The sequence below is a fragment of the Pterocles gutturalis genome, unplaced genomic scaffold (genome assembly GCF_000699245.1).
Source record: "Pterocles gutturalis isolate BGI_N339 unplaced genomic scaffold, ASM69924v1 scaffold43955, whole genome shotgun sequence".
Taxonomy (NCBI): domain Eukaryota; kingdom Metazoa; phylum Chordata; class Aves; order Pterocliformes; family Pteroclidae; genus Pterocles; species Pterocles gutturalis.
The window spans coordinates 3,164-11,881 of record NW_010142418.1 but is presented as its reverse complement, the minus strand read 5'-3'; positions in this window follow the sequence as shown (position 1 = coordinate 11,881).

Below are 8,718 nucleotides of genomic sequence, written 5' to 3'. Positions count from 1 at the left end.
AGCGCCTTCGGCCAGGACAAGGGGCTGTTCAGACAGCTGCTGCGCTCCTTCTTGCAAAGCCCATTCTTGTTCCTTTAGCTGCCTCTCAGAGATCCGCTACTGGCTCGAAGGGGAAGAGGAGGGTGGCAAAATTAAGATCTCCAGCCAGATCCAGGACTGGCAATTTGGTGGAAAGCCAGGTTATAAGGGGAACAGCCTGGAGTAACTGGTCCCATTTTTGGTGTGGTGACATCTTATACCCACACACGTCATGGTGGGAAAGGCAAAACAAGGGAGAATCATCCCCTCTTCTCTAAGGGTTAAACTGTCTTTCAGAAGGGAAACTGGTTCATCTTGTGGAAGGGGGAAATGGAGCAACAAGCCAGCGAAGGCTGGAACAGCAGGTGAGAGGCTTGGGCAAACACTGTGACAAATTTCAGGCTCTCCAGTGCAGTTAATAGGATCCTTAAATCACCAACATAATGACAAACAAGGTCTCAAAGGCTGGAAGTGCTGCAGGACCACATGCAGCACCTGCCCATGGGAGAGAAATGCCCCAGCTGGTTGCAAGAGACAAGAAATCCAGCTGCAGCACTGCACAGCTCAGTATGGGCCCGTTTGTTGTGAATGAACGGAGACCTCCCTGAGAAACAGTCCTAAGAAACAGAGCTCTCTCCCTGAAGGACCCCATCATGACCCGAGTGCTCAGCTCTCACTCACCCATCCAAGTCTCCTTTTCTGCTGTCAGCCTCTATGTCTCTCTCTACCCAGGACTTTACATTTCTGTGCAAGACAAGACCACTACAACTATGAAGCAACTTTCCTTCCCCTTCAATTTGCCTTTGCTTCTTGTCCAGTAACTGTCTCCTCTCTTGCCACAAACACAGAAGTCACTGACCCTCTTAGCTCCCCTACTTCCTTAGAGACCTCGCATCAACCTTGCTCCCATCCGCATCCCCATTTCTGCTCACCCTCTGGCTCTTCCAGAACCATTTTGAGAATCAATGATTTCTGACTGTCATCTGCTCTTCCACTAAAACATTATAGAAAAATTCTTCTACAAAAATTTTATCTCCATCATTTGAAATAATTAATTAGGACAGCGTTCTTCTAAAGGACTGCTTTTTTTTAACCAGAAATTTGTCTTACATTATGCAGGACTTTGCCTAATCAAAATAAGTCTGTTCTGGCCTTAGAAATCAGTCTGTATCTTTACATCTGCTACCATTGGTAACCAGAAGTTGTTGATGGGAAACATCACCTCAAACCCAGTCTGCTGGATCCGACAGTCTCTACCTGCTAACAGACCTAGCTCTCTTTCTGAACATGATTATTTGCTCCTTTGTTTTGTGTTTTGGTAGTAGGTGGAAGTATTTTGTGTCCTACTCCTGAGAGCCAACTCCTTACATAGAGACAGTGTTAAATCAGCCCAGATAGGAAATCAGAAAGTGGAAAATTTTCATCCAGCCTCAAAAAACCCCTAAATAATCCTCCAAAAGAATATCTCAAAGGAAAAGCTGTCATCAGTTTTGGAAATATCAAATATTTCCACTTTGGATTTGTGATTGAGGAAAAGCTCTTCCCGGTACACAGGTGAGTGGGGATCACTGAGCAGGAGGGTTCAGAGACTTTGATTAACACCATGATTAGTGTCACTGTCCTGGCATTTCTTTTTTGTGCCACTTGCATTTGGGGAGTGGGTCCTTAAAAGGTAACTGAAAAATTAAGAATGGCAGATTCTTCTTAAGCTTTAAACAAAACTCTTCTACATCCTTTCCTGTCTTCTCAGAAGCCTGTGTCATCACCACCCACCTGTGTGTGAGATGAAACACTCCAGTTTCAAACACAAATATGAAGGTTGCACTGGCAGAACCCACAGCCACAGGGAGCCAGTCCATGGCCCTGCACATCGCTTTTCCACCTGTAACATACCGACACTGAGCAGCCTTGCAGGGCACAGATGGTGACCTGGTCTCTCTGCTCCAGCACCTGCAGGCAGGAGCAGAGCTGTTCCCCCTGCCACCCCTTGAACAAGACAGCCCCGCTGTAATGGAGCCTGCAGCACTGTTCAGGGCCTCTTGCTGTTACTACAAGGCATGTAGTAAACAACAACTCCTTCTGATTAATTTCTTTAAGCCTTGGTGAACAAATGGCATTCTGCTGCCCTCGAGATCCAGTTGATCTGGAGTGAGAGGCGTGTCCAAAACTGATGAAAGCAACCAGCAAGTTTCCAGCTCTGCATTTAGCATCCCTGCTCATCCCTTTCAGCCTTGCTAAATGTTTTGGAATCTCAAACTCCCCCAGCAGCCTATTTCAAACAAATGCAAAGCCCTCTGGTGTCCTCAGTAAACCCCAGCTGTAAACCAAACCCAGGCCGTTTTAATTCCTGATCCATGAGCAAACCATTGGCAATGAGCATTCGGCAGCAAGCGCTGAGCTCTCCCTCTGGGCAAGATCTCCATGGCCTCCAGCTCTCCCTACTTCTATCGCGCCTCTTCCAGTCATGCCCAGCTGTTTCCTTCTCTCATTGCCTGCAAACCCAAACCCATGTGTTTTGTATGAAAAAAAAATCTGCATCCCCCACCCAGGAAGATCATTTTGCACCAGAAATAGAGCACGCTATACTTGGGATGCAGCCCAGGCGTCTTAAAAATAGCTCAGCGCGTAGCTCATGGTGCCACGTATGGCTCTGCCAGCTGCCTGGACAGACGGACAGGGTGCCAGTGGGCAGGACCTCCCCACACAAGGCCATAAATGACCATGGCGCTCTTCAGCAAACCAATTGGTGCCTGGCAGGGACAGCAGGGTGGGCAGCATCCCACCATGCCCCGACCCAGCACTGTCTGCCTCCCTTCTGCCCTCCCTGGGCCCCCTCTCCCCGCACCGCCCCAGCAGCTCGCCTTGCAGTCCACATTCCTGCAGCTCATGGAAGGCATTAACGCCAGATAAAAGTGCGATGAGCCCAAATGTAGCACCCTGACGTCAGCCATCCCCAGAGTCTGGAAGGGAAGCTGTAAACAGAGGAACAAAAGGCAGTTATAAACGACCATCTTCTTTAGTGCCCATGGACAAATGTTTAAAGAATAAAGAGGAACAAGGGAAAGTGCTGAAATCTGGGGGTTGCTCAGTGCCGATATGTCTGCTGGCTCCGGGAGGGAGGAAGCTCTCCTAAGGGAGTGGGAAGAGCAAGAGACCAAAACCAAAAGGAATTTTTTCTCCTTGCAAATGACTTTGTTCCTTTCTGTTCCTCCCAGTCAGTAGGAAAGGGTGGGGAAATATTGTTTGATACTGTGCAATCTGCTGTTCATCTGGCTCCTTGCACAGCTCCTGGGGCAGCCAGAAATCCTTTGGCTCAAAGCATCCCACTGACGCAACAGTGGCTCCAGCCAGGCTACAGTGGCCAACGGGGTTTCAACATTTGACTGCCTTTGACCACCCCACTCCACCTGCACTAATCTCAGCAGATGCTGCAGCTGGCATTAGCATGTCCTGAAAGTTCTTCAGCTGTTGGATTTCTCATACTCAGCTGCCAACAAGTCCGAAAGGTGTTTCCAGAGTTCATCTCCTCCCCTGGGTGCCAGGTGTGACCCACCTAGATCTGAGAGCAGGAGAAGTGGCCATGGCACAGACATGGTTATCGGATCCCACCAGGCTGCAGAAGAGCCAGGCTGGCACATGGACCATCAGCCGGGAGCTTTGCTCTCCCAGCAGCAAAGGCCAGCGACGCGGGGGAAATGCCACGTGTGCCCAGACGCAGACCAAGTTCACAACTGATGCTATCACAGCCGGCACACGTGTAGGACTGCTGATTTTTTGTTTTAACAACAAAGACCAACAAAACATCCTGTAATGTAACATTTTAACCAGCACTTATGCAACTGAAAAAGAAAGACCCACCAGACATGGTTACGTAGTTTATGCCACTTGTTTATACCGAAGGTGTCCCCATTGCCTGGCTAATGGGAACAATCACTGGGCACTTCAATCCACTGAAAAGCAGCAAAGTCCGCAACTTTCTGTTGCGTATTTTATACGTAAGAAGGATTGTACATGCATATAGGATTGAAAACAATCACATAGATGTAGTTTTAAAAATACTCATCATGTAAAAGCCTGTGAAATACACATCTGCAATCATCAAAATTTAATTGCAGAAGACAAGAAAGGAAGGAAGTTACTAGCTGGTCTGAAAGTATCACAGAATTAATGAACATCTGCAATTTATATCCTCCATAAATTAGAAAAACCTGCCATCAAAACTACACAGTGCTATGACCCAGTTGCCAATTAACAAAACCTTAAGATTTGAAAGAAGAACAAGATACTGATGTGGAAACAAGTTTACCATAGATGATATTTCAACAAGAATTTAGGGAAGACACTGAAAAGAAACCACCTCTTGTCAGTATGTAAGTGACCTGAAAAAGCCATTTTTAGACATCTCCGACACAATTGCTGGGGGACAAAAAACCCACCCTCTCCAATAAAATTAAATCATATCAGAAATTAGAAGTATAAAAATCACACTGTAGTTTATTATTTTAGCACAGATGGGACATTCATTTGGCTCTGAGACAAAGACTATAATTTTTTTAAAAATATTGTGTCATGAGAACCTGCTAATTTGCAGACAACTGGTTACGGAGTTAGAAGGTAACTACATCATATTAGAGTCCTCTGGGAGTTTATTTTTAAACATGGCCTATAGCTTGGGAATGAACAGGTATTGAAATGAGAGGGACTGGTGTCATACATAACCTTTTTATGAGAAATGAAGCATTTTCTGCGGCATTCATGATGGTCCGTACATGGTCTATACAATAGGGATTTTGGAATGAATTCCCTGATGAAATTACTGTTCCCACAGCCCTGACTCACCCAGCCTGAGCACCAAACAAGACACAGGTAAGACGTAACAGGGTTACTAACATCCACTGTTGTTAGCTATGCTTCATCCCTGTTCCTATACATGGAGTACGTTCATGAGCATCTTCTCTTTTGCCTCTCTGAAGACCTTCACCCCTTTGAACTCCAAGCCAGCAGTACATCAGCGCCAAGCTGGTACCAGGAGGACAGGTCCACCCACCACCAGCCCCAGAGGCTGGACAAGGAGCTGGAGCTGCCCGCAGGCTGTGCCGGGTGTCTCATCTCCCCCACTGCCCTGCCTGCGGCACCGAGGAGGGGAAGCCCAGACCGAGTCATTTCTGCGTCTAGCAGGAAACGCATGCAAATGTAAGAGCTTGAGAGCACCACTTGGGAAACCCCCTGGTGCAGCAGCCTCCTGGGGACCTCAGCCAGCCCCCAGCCCCCAGTTGTGCTGCAGGTGCTGGCAAGGCTCAGTGCTACTGGCACACACAGCCTGGCACTGCGGGAGGGGTGCGCAGCCAGACACCAGCTGGAAAACCCTGGAAATGGAAACTCCCAGGGGGAGAAAAAAAACCAAACCCACACCTGGAGAACAGGCTGTCCCACACCATGTAAGGACAAAGAACAAACCTGCCTTTTCCCCCAGTTTTGGCCACTAGCCTTATAATGACGGAACCGACTCACTCTGTGCCAGAATAAGTGTCAGGTCCACATAGGACCTTGGCACTGCCCTCCAGACAGACACAGGTTTGCACAACCACACTTCTAAAATGGGAAACAGCTCTCAAAACCAGGAGTCCTTTACCCATCCCAGCAGCAGAGCAACTCAGCTGCTTCCTCTCAGGTACCTGGGTTCATCCCTCAGAGTTTGTCCTCAGCATTACACAGTCACAGCCTGAGCAAGAACAGAACACACAGATGGGAGCCAGACCCCAAGCCAGGTCCCCAGCAGGGCCAGGCTGAAGTCCTCACAGCAATGCCAATTAAACCAGCAGAGCATCAGCAGGTCCTGCTTCTCCCCAAGCTCTCACGTCTCTCCCTTCAAGGCTGCTTTCCCTCCTTTAATACCTTGGCCCCATTTAACCTTTTATGCTCTTGATGGGTGCTAACGGGACCAGCTGGCTGGGCTCCTTGGCCATGCCTCTCGGCTGGGCTGCAGCCCTCCATCAGCCATGGCCCCCAGCTCTGCATGGTAGTAAACAGCATGTAGCAGGAAGGCCACATGCAGCACAAACCTCAGGGCTAATTTTTTCTTTCAGCATTGGGTGGGTTTGAGCCTGAGCTTCAGCTGTTTTCCCAACCTCCCTACAGCCTTGGATCAGAGCAGATTTGGGGAAACCAAAGCCCTGGTTGGAGTCTCATTGGCTACACTGTGTGTAGATGTCTGTCGTGGACATCGTTGCTGGACAAGGGAAAGGATAAGAAACAGGTTTAATGAGGTTTGAGGCGTACTGACTTCTAACCACCCTAAACAGTCACATACCATGACCTTTTCTCCTTCCCCATCACGCTGCGACGCGTCTGGGGAGTGGGAGAGTGGGCTCTTCGGGACTGCACCTAAACACTATTTCCAGATGACTCTCTGTGCCCTTTCTGCTGCCCTGGAGCCAGACAGAGAAAAAGACCCAGGTGGTAACCAGGCAAACTAGATTTGCCTGTGTATGATCTGGATGTAATGTTCTTTTTTTGACTTAATCGCATATAACACATCCTTGTGGCCCTGCTAGTCTGATACCGAGGGTGACTAATGCAGGATAGTCCCTAAGCTTGAGTACACCCAGCGCTTTTCGAAGCGCTGATTACAAAAGAAAGGCAAAAGCTTTGAGACAAGGGGATTACCCAAAATGCGTCTAATCTGAAGCTCTGTGTCTGCTTGTCATGTGATAACCGGGTATGCTGTATCCCCTGGGTATTGCGCGTTGCTGGGGATATTACGCGTGGCTCATGTGCTGTGTCCCCGTGTGGGTTGGCTGCATTCACCCCTCGGCTGTGGGGACCTGTCTGCGGGTGCCGTGTGGAGCCCCATGTGCTGCCATTACACACTGCCATGACTTGCGCTTTCTCTATGCGCTTTGCCACCTTCGTACAGTGTTGGTGGTCCAAGCTCTGGCATTTTGGGGGCCCGAAGGGCTTGTCCGCATCTCCCCATCCCTGCTCTGTGCAGCACACAATGGCCATTGTTTGCCTTCGGGGCGGGTGAGCAGCTTCTGGCTTGGGAGGAACAAAGCCCGGAGCCAGTTCCTGCAAACACAAAACATGCCTTTTTATCACTTCGTGACAAATTGGTTTGTCAGCAGCAGGAAGTGATGTTACTGCCATCCTCACCAAGGGGAAACTCCTCGTGGTTTCCATGGGGATGTATGCAACTGTAGAAATACAGATTTATATAAGCTGAAAGCCCTACGTACGCCTGCTGCGTGCCAGGTTTCTCGAGGTCTTGGATCAGATATGAGGGGCAGGGTCTCGCCTGAGCCCCACTAGCGTGCGGGGATGGCTGGGTCGTGTGGGAGCCAGGGGGGGAAACAGGAGTTCAACGCTGTAAACCAGGTGAACTGTGTGCCCTGATATCCCAAACAAACAAAAACAGCAAAGCAGGGAGAATAAATGAGGGGTAAGAAATGAAAATGCCTTCCTAACACACCCCCAGCAGGCAAAGTTCAGCTCTGTGTCATCGTGGTGTCCTCCAGCTCTGCCACACACGGGCTCTGCCACTCTCCGTCCCAGTCCCTCATGCCCCCTTTTCTGGCTCACACCTCCTCCTCCTCTGCCCCCACCTAGCCGGCCACCCCGCTCCTTCCACCCACACACCCAGCAAACCCCCCGCTGAGCCCACCCATCTCCCCAAAACTGTGGCACTGAGGTGACATTGGCAGGTCTCACTCTGATCTCTCTTACGTTTCACTGCTGTTCTTGCCCCTTACCCTCCCCTGGTCTGCACTGGGAGCAGTTTGGGATCAGAGCTCGATCCTGTCCACAGCGAGTTCGCAGGAGTCTGTGGGCTCTGGGCACTGTGAGACTCTGATTATGTGAGACAGCGGGATCACAATAAAGACTTGGAAAAGGACATCACACGTCCACAGAGCTGGAAGTGCCTGTCGGTGCCCCGCTGGGACCGAAGCCCTGCTGTTGCTGGCTGGCTTTTCCACACCAGGCTTTGTGCTGAAGCAGCTCTCTTTTGCAGCCCTCTGTCAGGTGCCTGCTTAGGTTATAAAAGCTGATCAGCTGCCAGGTAATGAGTTTTATTGTTCCAAGAAACACATAAACAAGCTCCCCTGGCTGATGGGGAGTGGATTTCTGTTTGAATTGCGATTAACAGGCAGGATTTTTTTTTATCAGTTGCATGGCCAGGGCTGCCAAGGTTGTATTTTTCCACTGAACAAGCTCTGCTGTGCTTTGAAGGTGAAAGTTTGTTCCACTGTTTACTGTAGGTGTAAAAAGGCTCACGTATCCAGAAACAGCTTTGCCTGCTTTACAGGGAGAGCAGTGGTAGGTGCAATCCCACGGAGCAGCACAACCTGCCAAGGGACTTTCCATGGACGAAGGGGTTTTACAGGATTTGCAGCGTGGGACAGATTTTGGGGAGAAATATTCACTTTGAGGTCCACACACACTTTAGGAAACTAAGAATTTCTGACTTTGTTTCTTAGTGCCCAGGGATCTCTCCGCCTTTTAGCTGCTCAAATTTTAATCCCTTGGCATCAGGTTGAAGCTTGGCAGTGGTTAACACGTAGCGCTGACGACAGAGCTGCATCCGAGGGGTAGCTCACGTGGAAGAATTTCAGACGCAGCAGCACATCATGCCATCCTTCAAGGGCACCTTCTCCCAAGAGAAGAGTCCTGTATTTTAGCACCATTAATACTCCAGGTAACTTG